Source organism: Chrysemys picta, chromosome 8, assembly GCF_011386835.1.
Source record: "Chrysemys picta bellii isolate R12L10 chromosome 8, ASM1138683v2, whole genome shotgun sequence".
Lineage (NCBI taxonomy): Eukaryota > Metazoa > Chordata > Testudines > Emydidae > Chrysemys > Chrysemys picta.
Window position 1 is genome coordinate 40327222 of NC_088798.1, and position 9386 is coordinate 40336607.

At 54.5% G+C, this 9386-nt stretch overlaps 1 long non-coding RNA gene across 2 annotated transcripts; it reads right to left on the minus strand.

The window, feature by feature from the left end:
• Window positions 1-246: 246 nt before the first annotated feature.
• Window positions 247-8783, minus strand: LOC135973028 (uncharacterized). Of its 2 annotated transcripts, XR_010589715.1 has the most exons (4): window positions 8433-8783; window positions 7149-7262; window positions 2075-2723; window positions 263-1708 (listed from the first exon to the last, which is right to left on the minus strand). It is a non-coding gene; the product is annotated as an uncharacterized LOC135973028 (long non-coding RNA). The 2 variants fall into 2 exon arrangements; XR_010589714.1 differs by having other exon boundaries at window positions 247-2723; window positions 8433-8778.
• Between the last annotated feature and the right edge of the window lie 603 nt (window positions 8784-9386).

Below are 9386 nucleotides of genomic sequence, written 5' to 3' on the forward strand. Positions count from 1 at the left end.
TAGCGGGGGGGGGGGGGAGGAGGGATTCTGGCAGCAGTGAAGTGGGATGTGGGGAGGTTGAGACCTTTCCCCAAGTCACCCCAGCCAGTAATGCTGAAGCCGCAGGATGGCAGCCCTGGTGAATGGGACGGATCGGCAGCCCCTGCTGACTAGGGTTACCATACGTCCGTTTTTTCCCGGACATGTCCTGCTTTTTGGCAATCAAACCCCCGTCCGGGGGGAATTGCCGAAAAGCCAAACATGTCCGGGAAAATGCTGGCCGGGTACTTCCTCTCCCGCGGCTGCTCTGCTCCGCTCCTCCCCTCTCAGACTTTAAGAGCTGAGCTGCCCGAGCCAGCACTACTTGCTTCGGGCAGCACCCCCCCTTCCTCCAGACCCCGAGCCGCCGGCCAAGCACTTCCCTTCCCGGGCTCCAGCTGAGCTGCTCCGCTCCTCCCCTCTCAGACTTTAAGAGCCGAGCTGCACGAGCCAGCGCTACCGGGTGGGCGCTTCCCCTCCCGTGCTCCAGCTGCGCTGGGGAAGTGCCGGCCGGGGGCGCAGGGTCTGGGGGCTGCACGGCAAACCGTGTAGCCGGTAGCGCTGTGGCAGCCCTCTCCCCATGGCTGGGAGTGGGAGGGAGGAGGGGGCGGAGTTAGGGCGGGGAAGGAGCGGAGTTGGGGCGGGGCTAGGGGTGGGAAAATGGGCGGGGCCAGGGCCCGTGGAGGGTCCTCTTTTTTTATTTATTAGACATGGTAACCCTACTGCTGACTGAATCCTCCTGTTCTCTCCAGAACGGGTCCAGCCTTGCCAGCAGCAGGGCAAGCGTCCTCTGCCCATGTGCCTCAGCCCTGCCTGGTCAGACGCCATCACCCGTCAGTCCTTGGCCTCCCAGGCTGCCAGTGATGGGAGCAACTCTGGGTGGTGGCTCGGGTGACACAGACACCAGACCACTAGGAATTGGGTGCGGCCCTGTGGAACAGGAGAGTCTCGCAGAGGGCACTTGGGGGACTCTCCTGCCCTTCCCAAGAGCGATAGCACCCTGTCCTAAGAACATAAGTCTGGGATGAGGCAAAGCTTGTCATTAATTAGCCTGGCTAAAGAGCTGGCTGGAGCTGCTCCGGGGACAAGCTGGCTCGCTCCTGCTCATGGAGGTGAATTCATCTCCCTTCCCAGGAGCACCTGCTCTCCCTTTCATTCCCCACCAGGCTTCTTGTGCCAGGCCAGCGAATGGCCACAGGATGGGAATGAGGCCTGGGCCGCGCCCCAATCTCCTGAGTCTAATGCAGCTGCTCACCTTGTCCCCCATCAGCTGCTGGGTTTCCCCCAGGAGGGAGTAGGTGACAGGGAGAGAGACACACACACACACATTTGTCCTTCTGGTTGCAGGGCTTGTGTCCTTCCAATCCCATTGGTGGCTGCACAGTGGGCAGAGTCCTCGCTGCGTGCCCGGCCCAACAGAATTGCAGGGCGTGGTGTGGAACACAGAAAGAGATAGAGAGACTCATCCTCCAGCCGGGGTCAATCTGAGAGAAATTGGCTGGGGTCCCAGTCTCACTCTTCTAGCGGGTGCCATTTCCCAGCTGGGTTCCTTACTCCTCTTGTGCAGCAGCAGCTGGTAGAGCCGGTAAACCCCCTCCCTGGCCTGCCGGCTGATGTCCTTGGCTGGGTCACTGACGGACAGAGCTAGCTGTGCCATGTGGTGACCCATCCTGGGGAATTCCGCTGAGTTCTAATGGACGGGAGAGGGAGAGGGGACTCCATCAGCATTTTCCTGTCAGCTCCCAGTCCCCCCCGGGCCAGGACTCTCCTTCCCCTCAGCCCCTCTGCAGGGCCCTCCATGAGGACTTGCTTCCCCAGCTGCTCCAGGATGACAGGGAGGCATGAACCTGGAGCACAGTCCCCTTAAAAGCCCAGAGTCACCACTTAACTAGGACAAGAAGAACTTGACTCAAGCCAGGCTCACTCTCTGCTCTGACTCTGCCTCCCCAAGAGGAACACTCCTAACCCACAGCCCCTGCAGCAGCAGATCCTACAGCCCGTCAGAGCCAGATCACCTACGCCTGGAGTCAGGAAGCTGGGGTCAGAGGTCACTTACGTCAAACTCAGGGAGGGTGATGGTGAATCTGAGCAGGGCAGTGCTGCTCTTAACGGCCCTGGCTCTCTCTCGCGGCACCGTGGACACGATCTAGTAGTTAATGTGCTGTGGGGAAAGGAGGCATTGCACTGACTGCCCTGACCAAGGATGCCCACTTGGGGCCCGGCTAGGAGGACAGACTGGAAAATGGATCTAAGAGTGAAGGTAAAATTGTCCCCACCTCTCTCATCGGGCTCACCTCCAAGATGTACTGGAGCCTGTCGGTGTCTGGGGACTCTGCCAGCAGGTTCCCCAGCATGGCATCCAGGAGGTCTGGCAAGACCCTAGGCAGATCCTGAAAGCAAGGGAGAGCCATGGGTCAGAGTTAGGGAAAGTGGGGCTACACCTGCCACAGGATGGGAAGTGGGGTCTCTGGGAAACACTGGTGAGACCCCCAAACACATATCCTGGCCTCTCTCATTCACATCCCACTGCAGGCAATTAGCAAGGACTCATGGCAGGATGACAGCTGGCTCTTCAATCCATGACTTTAGCATGATCTACCTGCACTTGGGTGGTGTCCTTCTCCATGCCCAGGGTGAAGACGGCGTGCAGGGCAGCTCGGAGGAGGTGGGTCTCCAGCTCTGGCTCCACGGCAGGTGTCATAGTGCTGGCAAGAGAGAGGAGCCGGTATTAGACTGTGCAGTGCGGGGATGGGACTGGCACCAACACGCAGGTGAAACTGCAGGGAAATAGGCACAGGCTGGCGAGAATGGAAACTGAGGCACCGAGCCAGGGAATGACAAGGCCAAGGTTTCTCAGACAGACAGTGGCAGGGCAGGAATAGCCCCTGTTCCCTGGACCCTGCTGCCCCTCCTGTATCTGATCCTGGGAGTGAGCCTCTCCCCAAAGCCGTTGCAATGTTACTGGAGTGAAAAGAACAGCCCAGCCAGGAGAGAGTGACCCTTCCCCGCACCTCTGCCAGAGGAGCCACCCTTGGGCGGTGACCTGGGAGTGGGAGGGGCAGTGACTCCCAGCCCTGCGCCTGAGTTTCCTATTGACCTGTGGGACTTTGGGTAAGTTGCTCCCCGCTCTAGGCTCTGTCCCCAGCAGTCAAATGGGGATTTCATACTTTCCCACTATTGGAAAGTGCTGGGAGAATCCCCCAGCAAAAGCTGCTCTGACAGTGCTAAGCAGCATCTGACCATTAGAGGTCGGAGCGCACTGCCCAGGAGAAGGAGTGTTTGGTTCTGGGCTGTTGGAGTACGGGCTTGCAACCATCTGTGCACACATATTATACTAATTGCATCTAGACCACATCTCCCTAGTTTGTTTGTGAGAATGTCCTTATTAACACCAAGATGGATCACATCTACTGTTTACTTCACTAGGCCCGTAACCCTGCCAAAGAAGGAGCTAGGATTGGTTTGGAATGATTTGTTCTTGACAAGTCCATGCTCACTAGTCCTAAGAACCAAATTGTCCTGTAGGTGCTGACAAACTGATTGTTTAATAAGGGGTTCCAGTATCTTTCCAGGTATGTTAATGGATGGGAAGACGTTCTTTTTCAGGGATCTCTGACGAGAACTGGGGCACAGCACTTAGTTTGTTGAGGCCATAAAATGGAGACAGGCACCTCTTCTCTTCTCCCAGCACCCCAGATACCTGAAAGGGTGGGACTCACATCCCTCAATGGGCTTAAAAAAGACAATGGTTACAATGTGGCCCCAACCATTTCTGGTTCTGCAGACTAGATGTTTTAGCAAAGTTTAGAATTCCTTGGTGCTCAACACCGTGAAACTCCCCTTTCTCCTTCACAAAGGGCTTTAACGCCCCTTATCTCACCCAGGCTCTCGACTGCCCAAAGTTGGAGAATTGTCCCTGTTCCCACTGCAGAGCACCCCCCACGACACACACACAGAGTCCTCCTGGTGGTGGGAGGGGAACAGAGGAAAGGACAGAAGACTTAAGAGATGAAGAGAAAGGAGGAAGGGATGGAGGAAAAGGTAAAACAAAAAGAACAAACCCTAATGTCCCCAGTGATTCTAAGGGACAAAATCCCAGGTGAGGAATAAAATTCGACCACCTTAAGCTAGTGTTTTCCATGCCTAGAATTCAGCTGGCGCCAGATGCATCAGACTGAACAGGTTCCAAACCTCTCGGAGGCTCTTACCTTCTAAACAGGGACGTCTGTTTTCTAGTAAAATCAGGAAAAAGAAAAGAGAAAACTCAAAAGAGGTTCCTCCTGGCGCTCATGTACATGAACCTAAATACTCTCTCAGTCCTCAAAGAGAGACCTCGAGAAGGAGACTTGCTGAAGCAAAGCTACAGGGGACTCTGAGGTTTCCCTGGCCCTGCGCCCCTGTCCTGCCTGGCTGATGTCAGCATCTCTCTGTGAGATCACCACCTCCCCAGCACCTTTGACCAATAGGCTGAGGTCCTGCAAAAGGCCTTTGTGATGTCACTGCCATACCCACTCCTCCCCTGCAGTGTTAATGTCCTGCCACAGGGCAGACACTTTGGAGGTTTGAGCTACACAAAGAGGAGATACTTAGATCTCAAAAATTAGATAAGATGTTTCAGTCTGAGCTAAGTAGGTGCTGCTTTTAACAATTGCAACATAATAAAATACAAATAAAATAGACTATTTCAGCCATTCTATTATGTCCTAATCTGATCTGAGTAAACAGGATAGGACACCTCATCTTATGCACTGCTCCTAGTGACACTCTCCAATAGATCCCCATTCTCCACCTGCCAGGAGGTAAATAGGGCGGATTGTTATCCCTACTTGAAAGAGGGAGAAGCTGAGGCTGAGAAAGGAGAATTGACTTGTCTTAGGTCACACAGCCAGTCCGTGGCAGAGTTGGGAATAGGACCCAAGAGCCCTGATTTTCAAACTAACCATCGGATCTTGAATTTCAGACATTGAATGACCTGAATAAAGTGCTCTCAAGTGAGTTCCAGACCAGCAAGAGTTCATAGTAATTATTCAGCAAGTATTTTAGGAGAACTGGAATGTTAGAGAAAATAATGAACTGCAGAGACGCAGCAAAATTTGTCGAACATATGACTGGTTATGACTATTTACTTGGTCTTAAAAGAAAACAACAGGGACCTGAGTCTCCTCCCTGTCAATAACCCCCTGCTCAGCCAATCAGGGTAGAGACCGAGGGGCGGGAGGATGAGGGTTCTCACCAGAGAGCCCAAAGGATGGCCCAGGTCACCGCTGGGGATCACTGTCTGAGCACTATTTCAGCCCCACATTTTTCGGTGGACCTCCCACAATGGGAGTTGTAGAGCAACCCCCATGACACACACACACCCCTCCTGGTGGTGGGAGGGGAACAGGGAAAGGACAAAAGAAGTAAGAGATGAAAAGAAAGGAGGGAAGGATAGAGGAAAAGGTAAAAGAAAAAGGACAAACCTTAATGTCCCCAGAGATTCTAAGGGACAAAATCCCAGGTGGGGAATAAAATTTGGCCACCTTAAGCTAGTGTTTTCCATGCCTAAAATTCAGCTGGAGCCAGATGCAGCAGACTGAACAGGTTCCAAACCTCTCGGAGGCTCTTACCTTCTAAACAGGGACGTCAGATTTCTAATGAAATCAGGAAAAAGAAAGGAGAAAACTCAAAAGAGGTTCCTCCTGGTGCTCACATACACGAACCCAAATACTCTCTCAGACCTCAAAGAGAGATCTCGAGAGGAGACTTGCTGAAGCAAAGCCACAGGGGTCTCTGAGGTTTCCTTGGCCCTGCGCCCCTGTCCTGCCTGGCTGATGTCAGCATCCCTCTGTGAGGTCACCACCTCCCCTGCACCTTTGGCCAATAGGCCGAGGTCCTGCAAAAGGCCTTTGTGATGTCACTGCCACACCCACCCCTCCCCTGCAGTGTTAATGTCCTGCCACAGGGCAGACACTTTGGAGGTTTGAGCTACTCTCTGGGGATCACCCCGCTCAATGAGTGTTCATTCTAGGAAGCAAGCCGGCTAGACAGTAAAACATCACAAGCTGCTCCCAATGCTACACTCGGTTTCTCAGAAATGAGTAGACTTTATGGCCAGAAGAGACAGTTAGAGCATCTAATCTGACCCCCTGCATATCACAGGCCTCCTGTCTATCACAATAGCTACTTTTGGGGCAAACACATTCCGGAAACGCATCTAGTCTTTATTAATGACATCAAGAAATGGAGAATCCACCACTTTCCTTGGTAGCTTCTTCCTGTGTTCAATCATCCTCGCTGTTGAATATTTGTGCCTTATTTGTCATAGGAATTTGTCTCTTTTCACCTTCCAGCCATTGGGTCTTGTTCTGCCTTTCTCTGCTAGACTAGAGAGCCCTTTAATCCCCAGTATTTTCTCTCCATTAAGGCACATCAACACTTCAATGAAGTCCCCTTCAATCTTCTTTTGATAAGCTAAACAGGTTGAGCTCTTTCAATAGCTCACTAGAAGGCATTTTTCTCCAGCCCTCAGAACATTTGGTGGCTCTTTGCTGCCCCAGCTCCAATTTCTAGGACCATCTTTTTCAAAGGAGGACACCAACACTGGAGGCAGTATTCCAATAGCAGTCTCACTGCTGCTGTGTCACCTCCCTATCCTACTCACGGCTCTGCTCCTTCGTCTAATGATGGCTTTAGCCCTGTTCACCACAGCATCACACTGGGAGCTCATGTTGAGTGGCTTCTCCACTCTGGCCCCTAAATCCTTTTCAGAGTCACTGCTTTCCTGGATACACGTCCCCATTCTGGAGGTGTGGCCGGCGTGCCTTGTTGCCACGCATAGGACCTTGCATTGGGCTCTGCTCAAACTTGTTTTCTTTGAATGGGTCCAGCTGGCCGAATGAGCCAGATCGCTCTGTATCACTGCCCTCTCCCCATCAGGAATTACCACTCTGCCTGTATTTTGTCACCCCCCAATCTTATCCGCAGTGATTGTATGTTTTCTCCCAATTCATTGATAACAATTATTTTAAAAAATTAGTCCTTGAGAGCTTCTTCAGACCCTTAGTACCCAGGACCTGCTCCCCACATCACAGTGAGAAATGCTGTCCAGCCCTGCTGGTACATAGGGGATAAGCACAGAACAAACGTACCTTTAGGAGCTGTGTTGTCCATAGGCTCTGAACAACATGTGGGGGTCAGCAGATTACAAACGCACGACAGACCTGTAGTGTAGACAGGTCCCAACTGTGTCTCGGTTTCCCACCCTGTAAAATGGGGAGAACAAACAAAACCTTGATTAGCTCCATTTGATAGCTGTGGAAACCGATGCACCCAGCGGTGTAGAGACTCGCTCATGGTCCCAAAGCCAGGAATAGAAAACAGTAGATCTGATAGCCAGGCCTGGGACCTAACCCTGGTTTTCCTGGCCTTGCTGCTCTAAGTTTAGTCACAGCCTCCATGTCTTTTCCCCCGTGTCCCTTAACCCCACGTCACTGCAGAAGAGAGATTTTCTGGTAGCCAGCTGGCTCTCCTGCATGTGGATGTCGTTCCAAAAGACATGCTCTGGCTCAGTCCCATGCTATGGTTGGCTGAAGGAACCACTTGGTCACATTCTAGGCCCTGAGTTATACAGGAGGGGCGACTAGATGCACATAATGGTCCTTTCTGACCTGAACCTCTATCAATCGCTACATTTTCTGCTGCTAGGAAGAGAACTCTGGACCTATTTTCTCTCATTCACTTTCAGTTGGAATAATTTCAATCCAGGCCAAAGGATTTCCTCTTCCATTGTGTCTTCAGCACCTTTGCGAGCAACCAGTTACTGTTACCCACAGGTTTCCAGTTTCAACCTGTCCCAGGGTGAGATGGCCAGGAAAGGGGTTGGAGCTCAACTGCACCTGGCCCAGGTGATGCAACTCCCTAGGGTGAAGGGAATAAGTGTGGGGGTCACGTGACAAGACGCAGCCTGTGATTAGGACCCAGGCCTGCTGAGAGATAGAAGGGCAGCCTGTGCTCAGCCAGGAGAGAGACCCCAAGGGAAGCAGGCATGGGAGGGGCTTGGAGAGTCCTTTAAAGGTCAGGGACAAGCTGGGAAGGGGCCAGGTTGAGCACTAAGGACCAGGCCCTAGGAGGGAAAGACAGGGCAGTTTAGGAGATGGGGCAGATAGTCCAGTTGGTTTCGGCTCCCAGGACCAGACACCCAGAGGTGAAGGTGATTGTCGGGGCTTCTGTCCTTCTTCCCCAGTGTAGATTTGATAGTGGAGAAGACTGATGCCGTAAGGGGGAAGTGAGTTACCCCAAGGTCACCCAGTGAGTTTATATCACGAATGCATACTCGGAAGGATCCAATAGAAACATGGATTTTCCAGTCTCTTCTTTCTAGGAGTCCCCAGGGCTAAGGTAAAACCCCTGCTGCCCCTCCCCATTCTGCTCACCTCCAAGATGTGCTGGAGTTTGTCTGTGCTGGGGGGTGCTGTCAGCAGGATCGAGAGCTCGTCATCCATGTTCTCGGCGCAGGCCTTGCTCAGAGCCTGCCAGCGGAGGGAGACCAGGGGTCAGGAGCCTGCATTAGCACCCGTGTGCCATTGATCAGGAGCTGGCTGAGGTAAGTGCCGCCTGGCTGGAGCTCGCACCCAGAAACCCTGCCCCAGGTTGGAACCCCCTCCCACACCCAAATTCCCTCCCAGACCTCACACCCGGCACCCCAACCCCCTGCCCCAGGTCGGAATCCCCTCCTGTACCCTAATCCCTCCCAGACCCCACACCCCCACCCGTAGGGTTACCATACGTCCGGATTTTCCCGGACATGTCCGGCTTTTGGGGGCTCAAATCCCCGTCCGGGGGGAAATCCCCAAAAGCCGGGCATGTCTGGGAAAATCGGGAGGTCAGCCGGCCCGCGGGGAGCCGGTCAGCCGGGCCGGCGGGGAGCCGGGCCGGCGGGGAGCCGGGTCGGCCGGGCCCGCGGGGAGCCGGGCCCGCGGGGAGCCGGGTCGGCCGGGCCCGCGGGGAGCCGGGCCGGCGGGGAGCCGGGTCGGCTGGGCCCGCGGGGAGCTGGGTCGGCCGGGCCCGCGGGGAGCCGGGCCGGCGGGGAGCTGGGTCCGCCGGGCCGGCGGGGAGCCGGGTCAGCCGGGCCCGCGGGGAGCCGGTCAGCTGGGCACCCCAGGGCCCGAGCTGACCCAGGCTGGAAACGCCGGGGGGCCAGCCTGGGCCGCGCCTCCTCCCCCCACACCCCCCTTACCTGCTTCAGGCTTCCCGCGAATCAAATATTCGCGGGAAGCAGGGGAGGGGGCGGAGACTTTGGGGAGGGGGCGGGGTTGGGCGGGGCTGGGCCGTGGAGTGTCCTCCATTTGGAGGCACAAAATATGGTAACCCTAATTTAGGATACTGTA